Below are 12,321 nucleotides of genomic sequence, written 5' to 3'. Positions count from 1 at the left end.
ATATATATATATTTTTATATATTTTTTTATTTTTTTGTATCTTTTAACTTTTTCTTTTTTGTTTGTTTGTTTAAGTTGTATTTTTATATTGTCTTTTTAAAATTGGATGTTTTTTTTAACATTTTTTTTGTTATTTTTATTTAAAATTTTATGTGAATCACTTTTTTTGGGAGAAGAAAACTTCAAATGTCATTTTTTGTTTTTAGATTCATAAAAATTCAGAAAATTTGCTATTTTTTCCAACTTTGTCTATTCAAAATTTTCATAAAAATCTTTTATTAACATGTCACTTTTAGTGAAAAGGTTTTAAAACATATTTTTTTAATTATATCTATAGGCAAAATGTGTATTTCTTGTAGAGTGTTTAAAAATATTATTTTTTAGTGAGAATTATTTTATGTGTATTGAAGTATTAATTAATGATATATAAATTCATAAAAAATCATAACCTCAAAATGTTAATGTTATTAATTTTGTTAAACTTTGCAACAAAAAAAAAAAAAAATCATTATAAAAGAACATTACAAAGAAAAAAAAAATGTGTGTTTGGAAAACCCTTCAAAAACAAATATCTTAGGATCAAAAACAAGAAGAGGAATAAGACAACTTGAAAAATGGTTAAATAATCAACATTTAAAAAAATAAAATGTGTATACTTAGCACATCGAGAAAATTAGTGCATCAAAAATATGTCTTTATAATAAAAAAAAGTTGATGTTCTTCAAAATGAGCATGAAAATCACCAAGCTTCAAGCTTGATGTTCTTCAAAGTTGATGTTCTTCGATAGACATAAGCTTCAATTGACATTGATCTTCCCAATTCTTGTTGTTGTTTGTTTCCTATTTCTTGGCCTATCTCTCATTGGCCGAAACTGTTGTGGTCCAAAACATCTTCAAGTTGGGTGATCTAATGCACATGGTTCTGGTGGCCAATAGGAACTTAGGCATTTACTTTCAATCCCCATGTGGTCAAGTGTTGTGACCATTAGATTTAAACAACCCTTATCAGATCTCGAAGGTTGGAGGTTGTTTACAACAATAAATTCCAAACCAAAATTTTGAGCCTGAAGTCTCCATAATGGATAGACACCTATGCACTTATAACAAGCCCTTTGCAACCAAGGGCTCTAAACACTATATTATTCCCTTCTTTATTGTTAGAGGTAGGAAATCCTTTACAATGCCAAATACCAAACCTAATTTCGGAGCTCGAAGTCCTGATAATCGATAGAAACTTAGGCTCTTCTACCAAGCCCAATGCAGCTAAGGGTTCTAACCAATGGATTATGTCCTTCCCATGTATCAGAGGTCAAAAATATCTTCAACACCAAAATCTAAACCAATTCCACAAGACCAAAACTCTAATACCAATGTATCACGATGGAGAACACTACCACATCACCTATCATCGTATCCAGTGCATCATCTTCCAATACCACTAAGAACCTACCACATGTCCACCTGCTCACATATGACTACCATGTGTCACTTTCCAACTATCAATTTGGCCCTTCAAAAGTCTTGTATTCACCTGCCACGTATCACCTCTTCAAGCTACCATGTGAACCTCTTCAACGATGTCATCATGGTTTCCACATGTGCACCATGTCATTTCCACTTGGCATTCTCATCATCTAGGTTCCACCTATAATGGTTTGTTGAGAAAACAATTGGTATTTGTTGGGCACATGATCCCCCAAGGGAAGTTTTAGGGCTAAAAGCCCATATTTTGGTCATAATTTTGTAATCCAAGTGTAAAGACACTGCATTTTGTGGTCACGGATCATGTAGGTGTTAAAGAGTCATAGAGTTGTCCACCCTTATTTCGAAAAGGTAATGTCGGCTGTAAAAGATCTACACATGGTCCGCGGATCATGGGATTGTATAAATAGATCTAAGCTCTAATTACTTAAAGGAATAAATCGATGAAGCAATGAAGATATGATGTATGAGAGATAGCTCTGAAGTAGAAGTCTAAATATTGGGTCATAGCGTAGTTAAAGGCTTTACAACTGAGTGCGCAGAAGCCTAAAAGTCCGCAGTTGAGTGCGCGGACCCCTGCAACTGAGTGCGCAAGGTGGCTTGAGTCTGTAATTGTTTGGAATTATCAATAAAGAGAAGTATTCTACAATTTCGACATCTTTATTTCCTATTTATGCATATGGTTATCTTGGGTATGAATTTTACTTATAATGCTTATTTTACTTATGTAATTGTGTTGGATAAGTGAATGTAAGTAAGAACATCTGTTTACGTGAAGCTAACTAAGATCTGTTAATAAGATAAGTAGGACACTTAGCCTGGTGTGGGATATATCATAGTTGCTGCCCTAGCAGTGCAAAAATATATCAACCCCTTGTTAGGGTTGTGCGAAAACCGATTGTACCCTTTCGCAAAGGTACTGAAGGGTGGAACAAAGGACTAAGAAAACTACACAAAGGCAAGTATAGTCGGAATAAACTAATATAACATCCATCTCAAGGGTGCGGAAACATGGTTCCAGCATCCCCCCATACTGCTTCGGGTGAGACTTCAGTCTGCGCTCCATGGGCTGATGACAAAAGGGCTAGTAGTGTAGGGATTTGTTTGGATAACTAACGATGAAACTGGGTCAAACCCCCTCAAGGCAACAAATGGTTCCGTTTCTAGGATCGGAATATGCATAAGAGATGTGTGATGTTGTATGACTGGAATCCAACTAAGAAAGAAATCGAAGGCTAGTTGGATAGAAGGATTCATGAGTTCGTGGCACAGGAGAGCAAAAACCTGTGACTGTCAAAAGAACAGTGGTTGGAACGATACCTGTATACGGAGATCCATGAAATCCTTTTCACCTCCTTTCCTACTGATCTATACAAGTGGATCGCGAAACTAGGAGATAGCCAAGGAAGGTGGAAACTTGACAGTCCTATTGTTTGGACCCTAGAGCTAGTGCGAAGGTTGGAAGCATCGGAGGATAAGATCACGCGCACTATCGACCATTGTCTTGATCACATCATAAGAGGATTTGTTACTGAGTTCGCGGTCGACACCTCAGTCAGCTATAGCGAGGCAGAGCAACACCTTTTGAAAGGACTACGAGGAAAGTACATAAAATCCCTGAATACTTGGATTAAAATGATGTTGTGCGAAAAATAGGTTATGTAGCTACCTTGATGTTTGGGACTACGCAAAGTGGAAAAAGTTACAGAAACGAAGGAAATAAGGGTCCAGAGTATAGCCCCTTGATTTCACCTTCGCGAGGGGACGAAGAAGGGATAGCGAGGGTCTCTCCACAAAGTGCTATTTAGTTGATAGGACAAGGATTCTGATGAATACCACCTCCGCCCACACCACCTCCATCTTCACCACCATCGCTTCCAGCTTAACTCGTATCACCTCCACCTCCACCATGATTCAGTATGGCAAATACAGTGAAGTTTCCTTTGTTCAAAGGCTTGGGAAATGAGGACCCAGACCAATTTAGGTTTGTTGTGAGGGTTGTATGGGAAGCTCAAGGTGTTATAGATGATGATATAAAGAAGGCGATGCCGGCTAGTGCTATGCAAGATCATGCGCTAACCTGGTACATTAAGTACTCTAACGATAACATCAATGTTAGAGTAGCTGACATCCAAGCAGAACTAAATAGGGAAGTTAGCAGGCATAAGTCTGAGTCACAGTCAATTGTGGGATTCAAAAAGATCGCAATGCGACTAGGCAAGACACTATGGGAATTGCATCAAAGATTGAAGTGTCAAATCCGCGAAGCAAATATGAATTTGACAGATGGACAACATCACGAGCAGTTTGTGGCTTCGATACTACCCCACTTAAGGAGCACGTTGTCATAGCAGAAGATAAAAACTCAAGCAAAGGCCTTGGAGATTGCCATGAGACTACATGAGACTTTGAAGCAAGAACCTAATCCAGGAGTTCAGCAGATCCACATGCAGCTGTAGAATCTATGCCTTGAGATGCAAAGTTTGAAGCAAGACATGATGGTTCAACTAGAGGTATGCGAGGAAGTATGGTACTTGAAATGCAAGAGTCAGTGTGATGACAAAGATCACTTCCCAGTCTTTACAAATTACCTTGCAAGAGGAGGACTGATGCCTTTAAGGCTGGAAGATCAAGAAAGACCTAGTGCGGCACCTGCTTTATGGTGCGCTATCTGTTAGGTAGCTGGAAATCCTACTATAGCTAACTTTCACTTGCTATAGAAGTACGTGAAAACACTGCAACAGTTGTTTTACAACTTTTGTAGATCGATAGGACATGATAAGCATACTTGCAAGAGCTATGAATTGATGATGGATAGAACTCCCACCTAAAGGGTCAGGCCGAAATGCGGCCCCTTGACTAGAATGCAGGGATGGCGCGAACAGGATTTTAGGGGTGCGGATGAGGCCGAGGTGGGGGAGGCCCTGGTAGAGGTCGAGGAAAGTTGATTTGCTACAATTACAAAGGGCCAGGACACTATGCCCATGATTGCATTAATCCAACGCACCCATCGTGCAAGTATTACACACTATTTGATCATGAAACAGAAGATTGTCCTACACTAATAGCTAGGATACGTGACAAAGTGGCACTACTGCCTCCCTTGACTCAGAACCTGCAGATGATGAGGTCTGAGCCACACGAGGAAGCTTCAAACGTAAATATAGTGCTTCAGAGTGGAATTGTGATGAGAGATGACAAGGGGAAATAGCGAGAAGGCAATACATGGGATCACAAAGGCCCGATGAAAGAGGCTGAGTTTGATTTGGAGTGTGCTTGTGAAGCATTCATGGAAGCTAAGAAGAGCTTCGCTAAGGCCTCCACTTCAGGAAGCAAGGATAAACTGAAGTTGGAGATGGACGCCTCTATTCTCACAACTTTCATGGAAAACTGTATGAAGTTACTGCGTGATAGTAAGGCTATGAAAGGGTTACAAGAACTCATCAATAGATGTGATGGGACCACTCCAGGTGAACCGCACCTAGTCTAGAAGATTTGGTAAGCATAAGATAAGGACGGGGTGAAATGAGACTCACCGCGCAGATCGGAGAATATGAAATGGATCAAGTCATTCTGGATTTGGGATCAGATGTGAATGTTCTACCAAAACATACATGGGAGAGAATTGGGATACCTGCACTACAATGGAATCCAATTCAGCTAAGGATGGAGAATCAGCAGAAATTCATACCCAGGGGCGGCTACAAGGAGTAACCGTGGATATTGAGGGAGTGAGCGCGCCGACATATTTTGAAGTAATAGAGATTGTTGATGATAGAAATCCCAACCCTATGCTCTTGGGAATTGACTAGGCTACTAATATGAATGGGTAATCAATCTGAAGAAGTGAAAGATGATCTTTGAGAAGAAATCATTGCGCATAATAATACCCCTGGATCTTGCTGAAGGATTGTGCTATATGGAACCAGTCCACGATTATGAGAGTGATGATGATCTGGAATGCATCTATAAGATAACAGCACGATACCAAGACTGGCTGAATCCCACCGCGAATGGATGAATTACATGGTATCGTGAGAGTTTTTGCACTTTGGATTTTGACGAAGAAATAGAATGCTGGCAGAATCAGTTGCATGAAGTAACAATGCTAAATTGCAACATGATGACTGGTCGTTGTGGTGTGTGTCATTAGAGGTAAGAGCTCTGCCAAGATATGATGGTCTAAATCAGGTAGATGTCTTTTTGGATGCATTTGAAAGGGAGGTGCCAGAAAAACAACGCTTCCAGGCCTTGGAATAGGCACTGCGCGCTATGCCCACAAGATGGTGGGGTATGCACAAGGGAAGTTTCGATTATTTGCACGAAAGTAGGAGGATGATGAGAGCATGATTTGGGAAGCCTAGGATGTGACTGATAGACAAGTACGATGGGCAGAATGATCTTCCTACGCATTTGGCCAAATGGACATAGGTGTTGGCTTAGTGGGGCCGACCCAAGTTTAGAGGTGATTTACCCAAGCAAATCCTGGTACTAATGGCCCTTTCGGCAATAGTCTACAGAGCACGAATTGAGGTGTCACCCGAAGTAGTATGGGAGGGTGCTAGAACCAGGTTTCCACACCCTAGGGATGCCTGATTGACTTCTAGAGATCCACGATCTGACCTATCACTACGCGTACTTATGATCCCTTCGCGACCTCCATTGCGGCTTCTGCGCAACTCTACTTGGGGTGCGACCCATATGATACCCAAGATCCTTGTTAATTAATTGATTACTTAACTTGTGTGTAATATTTATGGTTATTACAACATATTCATCAATTATAACAGTGCGCATAATCCATAGACAAATACAACCATAAAGAAGATAATGCACAACAAATACATAGGAATATGAATCAACTTCTCTTTTATTAATCTTCAATATTGCTTACAAACCTGTCACTGCCTATGCACTCAACTGCAAAGGTCCACAAACTCAGCTGAAAACTCTAAAAGGCCTATGCGCACTCATTTGTAGAGCCTCTTCCTACTACTACAACCCAAGACACTTAGAACTCTACTCTAACCTCAAACCATTCCTTCCCTATTGATTTATTCATCACTTCCTTACTTACTTTACAACTTAGAGCCTTTCTCTATTTATACAATGCCATGGTCTGCAAACCATGGGTAGGCTGACTATACACTAATTTACAATACAATGCTTAGGGATGACAACCCTATGACTCAATTGTACACTTCATGCTCTGCGCCCACAATTTGCAGAGTTTTACAACATCTTTGATCAAAAATTGGTCTTTGAGCCCCAAAAACCTGATGTGGGGGGATTCCATTCCCAACAGGTCCCCAACACAATCATTGTGACTCATCCTGAGTCACTCTACTAGTGTGGCGATCTTGGCACGGATCCCCTCCAACTGTTCCTTCGCTTACCAGAGGTCCATGATGCACTAATCTACAGTCTGCTAGATCTGTTCCACTCTCTCATCTGAAGTCTCATTTTCAGGGGAAACTTCCTGTCTTAAGGCATGCATCGCCTTCATTTGTGTGAGCTTTCCTTCGATGTTTGCAATGATGAGGAAGGCCTCATCAATCCAAGGGTGGATGCGCACTTTAAGGATCGCCTCTTTCTACCGTGCAACCTCCACCTGTTCCTTCAACACCTTTTCCTAATGTAGCTTTGCAAGCCACTAGGTTAGGACAACTGTCTGTGCCATACCACGCACACTATCATACTGCACTTGAAGCCCCCGTGTTTCCGTTTCCAAGAGGTGTGTGTTGGGGTCCTCCTGTAATGAAGTGATGACTGCAAAGGATTCCTCCAACATAGCGGTGTAGTTCTGTACTGCTTGTCCTATTTCTTCCAACCCTTTTTTAATAGTGCCAACGCATTGTTCCCTAACTTCCAGGGGCATAGAATACTGTGCCTTTAATCATAGCTTGACAATATAAAGTTTGAAGTCCAACTGTACCCTCATTGCTTCCTCCTTTGCCTCACGGAATCTAGTCACCAATCAGTGGATCCATTTTTCTACTATTAGATCTGTCGGGATGACCAATTCTGGGACATTTCTACAAGCATTGTCTACCACCTACTCCAATCCTTGAGTTTATGCAACTAGTTCATCATGCTGCTAGCTAATCTATTCCATATTGATATTTTGTTCGCTCAATACCTATAGCACGCAACCTTCTATGGCGCGGAGTTTGGCTGTGATCCCATCCTGTAACTAGTATAGGGATTCTCGCGGAAGGGCAACCAAGTTTTAGCCTAGTCCCTTAATCCTGCCCACCACAGCTCGGTCAACCTCATTTGCTGCTGCTAACTTGCCCTCAGGAAACACAAAAGTGTTGGTCATTCAGGCGCGCAGCATTTGTTCTGCCTCTAATGTACCTGTTGCAACATATGGGACCATCGTTCCTGTTTGTGGGGTTTGCACCTATAGCCCCTATAGTTGCATGCTTAGTGCCCCCAACACAGTTTTCTGCTCCATCATCACCTCTTGGAGCACGCCCTTAGTGACATTGTGAACCATTTCACCAATGTTGAAAAGATCACCTTTTGTAAGCATGATTGGGTTGATAGACATCTTCGATGCCTTAACCTTCTTTCTGGGGACCGGTTTCTCAGGGACACGTGGCCATTTCAACTGTTGTGAGGTGGTTGTTGGGCTCGCATGCTCTTTAGCCAATTCTATGTCCTCAATCCCCTACCCTGTGGACAGGTCATGGCCCTCCTCGGCCTCTTTTCTTGGCGTTGTTGTTGTTTCTACTATTTGCACTGCTACTGCTGTGCGGCTGCCTCTGTTGTTACTTTTTCTTGGTGCCTCCTTTTGGCCAGCTATGTGATGCACAACTTGGTGTCCTTCTTCCTTTGCTGAGCTGCGGCCCTTTCCGTTCCTGCCAAGTCCAGGGCATGCCACTCCAGTGGCAATGTTTCCAATTTCGTGAAGATGGCGTCATTAGTAGCAATGAATGGGAGCTTCATCCATGCCTTTGTCGGATCCTTCTGCGCCTAGACATAAATGTTGTGCATTTTCATTGTAAAATCTACAAAGATTTGTAGAGTGGTGTACATTGTGGGAGACAATCGTGGTCTTCTATTGATCCACATTTGGATGCTCACCTCCATCAGCACCCAAAAAACCTTGGTGGCTCAAATCCGCTTTGCATCCTTAGTGGCCCAGAGAGAAGCATACATCACGGCCTTAGGTATGTCTTAGTCGATATCTAGGAACTAGCTATCTTCTAGTAGTTCACCCACTATCAACAAGATGGACAAGAGCAACCACGGATAGTGGAAGGTCTTACCCTGATCTTGGGCCTCCTTGTAGTTTCTCAAAAATTCCTCACAGAGGAACTTTGCCTAGTTGAACTGGACCCCCTCTGTGCACTATTCGGCCAGTGCAACCACAAGCACTGGTACTTCATCAGTGAAACAATTTTACATTAATTTTCTAGCTAGGAGCTGGGTGGCTATGTGCACACCTTTGTCGTTGATGCTCGAAATTGCATAGCCTCACTTCTTCTTTTCCATCTTGTATTTATTTTTCATGGCTTCGGTGAGAGCCAAATCGCTACTTTTTCTTGCCATTGTCATGGGGTCCTTTCCCTTATAGGGAAGTCGAGAAATCCAGTGAATAAGCTCCGCTGTGATGGGAATAGGCTCCTCCAACCATAGATACCCATCATGCACCAGGCACAATAGCTGCCTGATGAAAAAAATGGTGATGGGCGTAGGGTGAAAGTGGGGTATCCATCGTAGGTGAAGTAACCCTGCCTTCTCCACACCGCGCAACCATTTTTGTGGCTCCAGCATGGTTACTTGCCCCTCCGAATTTTGCTTCATCAAGCTCTCCATCGCTAGATGTAGGAACTTCTTGCTATACATGAGGTCCCAATCTTTGAATTTCAGGGTAGGCACTTGGCCTAGGAGCAGACCTTCAAAATTAATTCCTTCAGGGAGGAGCGAGGTATGGAGTGCACTCTTCATGGCCTCCAGGTCTTTGGGCACCCCAACTTTCCATTTCCACGGAGGGATGTACATGGGTAAATTCACTGCAAAAGGAATTGGTGGGACGTCCTCCTCCATGTCGTTTTGCGCCTCTATTTGGTCAATTAGAGCTTGTAAATCCTCCTTCTCTTCGTCTGATTCAATGATGATGGCTTTGCTTTTTTTTTCCATTGATATCTTGCTAAACCGCGGGTTTCTTGGGGACGCGCAGACTGGTCCCATAGTTTGTTTATCTTTCTTTAGTCACATTGTCCGTGGTGATTTTGGAACTTCTGGTGCAACCACTGCATCTCCAAGCTCCTCAGCAGTATCTTCAGCAAATTTCACACCTAGCTTGGTAGTAGTCATCATGGTTGCACATGATATGTTCTGGCACGTACTCAAATATAGTAAGATTTCTCGGCGCTCAATACTCTGCAACTGCTCAAATCCCAAACAACCAAGTTTTGTTTCGTGGTTAGTCCCTGGATTTTTATTGCGTCTTTTGAATTTTAATTTGACCATTCCCCCCACTTCTGATTCATTAATGCATTCTTGGTGGCAGATCATCCCAAATCTAGCCCTTAGTTCATGTCGTAATTGTCTGTCACCCACTCCCTTTTGCTTTAAATTGGACATCTCTTCATGAACAGTGATGTCAATGGTTACCTCCCGGTTGACCCATGTGGAAGCATAACCCCCCATGCGTGGGTGTGAACCTCGTACCATGCATATTCGGTGTGCACCTTCCTGACCACGTAGTTCCCAAGTAGACTCTTTTAGAGTCCCGCACTCTCTTTCAACTGTCTGGAGCATTGAGACTGTGCTCCCTATGGCTAGTTAGGTGGTCACACCATCTGTGTGAGACTCTAATTCACCTTCCAGTCTAGTCCATGGACATTCCTCAATTGCCCTCGTGATGGCCAGTGCAATGTGTTCTACCCCATGTGGTGTGCTCCCCTTGTTACTGCGTTTGGTAAGGTGCGGTCTCAACCATGGTAGCAGAGTCATAAATTCTTGACGACAATCATCTAACCCAGTGGTATCGTCATCTGTATCTTGCCTTTTCATCCTTGTTTTATGAATGAGACATACTTGCATGACTTCATTTTCTAGTCTTCTAATCTCAGCGTCCATCTGCATGATTTTCTTCCTCAATCGTACCTAATCTTCTTCAAGTTCGTGAAGTCTAAGGTTCCCTCGTTGAGTGGCTTCTCGAATCCTTATTTAGTTGTCTTCGCGTAGCTGTGTGATTCCTTCATCTTGGTATTCTCGTACTGCCCCAACTATGGGAGCTATTACGAGAGGATCCCTTTGTTCCAAAATTATGGTTTCGACTCTGTTCCGCACCCTTGGAATCATTTCCACACTTAAGTTTTTGCTCATGGTCCTATAGGCCCATCGAACCACTGACACGCACAGGTCCCAGTCAGTTCGCCTCGCTTGGTAAACTTTCTTTAGTACTTTGTGCACCCTATGGAATGCTCCGTCATGGAGAATGGGTAGTGCGCGTCGCCTTTCTTGCTGCGGTGGTTTGTTCCAATTCTCTAGGCTGAGGTTGGTGTGCACTTGTATGGACTGTACAACATATGTTCATACCCATTGGAAAAGGTGGGCATGCAAATCATTCCACCCCTCTGATTGGCTTTCATTCGAAGCTAGGGTTTTCCAAAACATAGGCACATCATCCTTTTACATCCTTGCCAGTCTTCAAAAGTTCCTTGATGCGTACCCAACCATCGTGTGGGTGTTGCATGCAGTGTCCACTTCAGTGCATCAAATCGTTGTTGTTCTAGAAATGCACTTTCAAATTTGCTCATAAATTCATCCACCACTGACAATCCATCATATGTCGGCATCTCCCTCACCTCTGTTGTTATGCAACATAATGACCTGATCATCATGTTGCAATTTAGTGTTGTGACTTTGTGCAACCGATTCTGCCATCGCTCTATCTATTCGTCTAACTCTGAAGTGCAAGAGCTTTCATGCTCCGACGAAATCCTTCTATCTGCAGTTAGATTCACCCAATCCTCTCCTTATGCAGTTATTTTGTAGATACAATTGAGATTGTCATCACTATCATCATCGCGCACCAGTTCAGTGTATCGCGCTCCCTCAGCAAGATCCAGTTGTACTACGATGCGTAGTGACTTTTTCTCAAAGATCATTTTACGCTTCTTTAGATTTATGAATCCATTCATATCAGTAGCCCAGTCTATCCCTAGTAGAGTGGGGTAGGGATTGATGTCATCGAAAATCTATATCACTTCAAAATCCACCTACATGTTCATGCCTTCAATATCGACTGTCACCCCTTGCATTCTTCGCATGGGAAAAATCTTTTGTTGGTTCACCATTCATAACTGAATAGGGGACCACTGTAACATGGGTCTACCCATGCGTTCCCATGTTTTCTTTGGTAGTACATTCACGTCAGAACCCAAGTCTAGGATTACCTTATCCATTTCGTACTTGCCTACTTGCACAATAAACCTCATCTCCCTTCCTGTGCACAATGCATTCTTTTCTAGTTTTCGGAGCACGCATGGTTCTCCTGACCCCACGCGCCTAGTGATAAGTTCATGTAGCCTTTTGACTGCCTTGTTTTCACGCAACATTTTCATGCATGTCTCCAGAAAGTAGTGAGCATTGAAGGATCCATCCCTGGTTCTAGTTGATCCTTACTACCTGAAGTGGAGGCCTCTATGAAGCTCTTCTTAGCTTCCATGAATGTCTCCTTCATGCGTTTTAAATCAAACTCGAGTTCCTTTGTAGGAGCCTTATGAACCAACGCGCTTTCTTTTGGCTGCTTCCCTTTATTATCTCCCATTTTCATACCGCTCCTGAGCATCCTGTTTACATTTGGGTCTTCTTCGCATG

The sequence above is a fragment of the Pinus tabuliformis genome, chromosome 7 (assembly GCF_031772625.1).
Source record: "Pinus tabuliformis cultivar Carrire ecotype Pingquan chromosome 7, CPIR1, whole genome shotgun sequence".
In the NCBI taxonomy this organism is placed as follows: Eukaryota; Viridiplantae; Streptophyta; class Pinopsida; order Pinales; family Pinaceae; genus Pinus; species Pinus tabuliformis.
The sequence above is the reverse complement of the archived record's forward strand: the minus strand, read 5'-3'. Positions refer to the sequence as shown.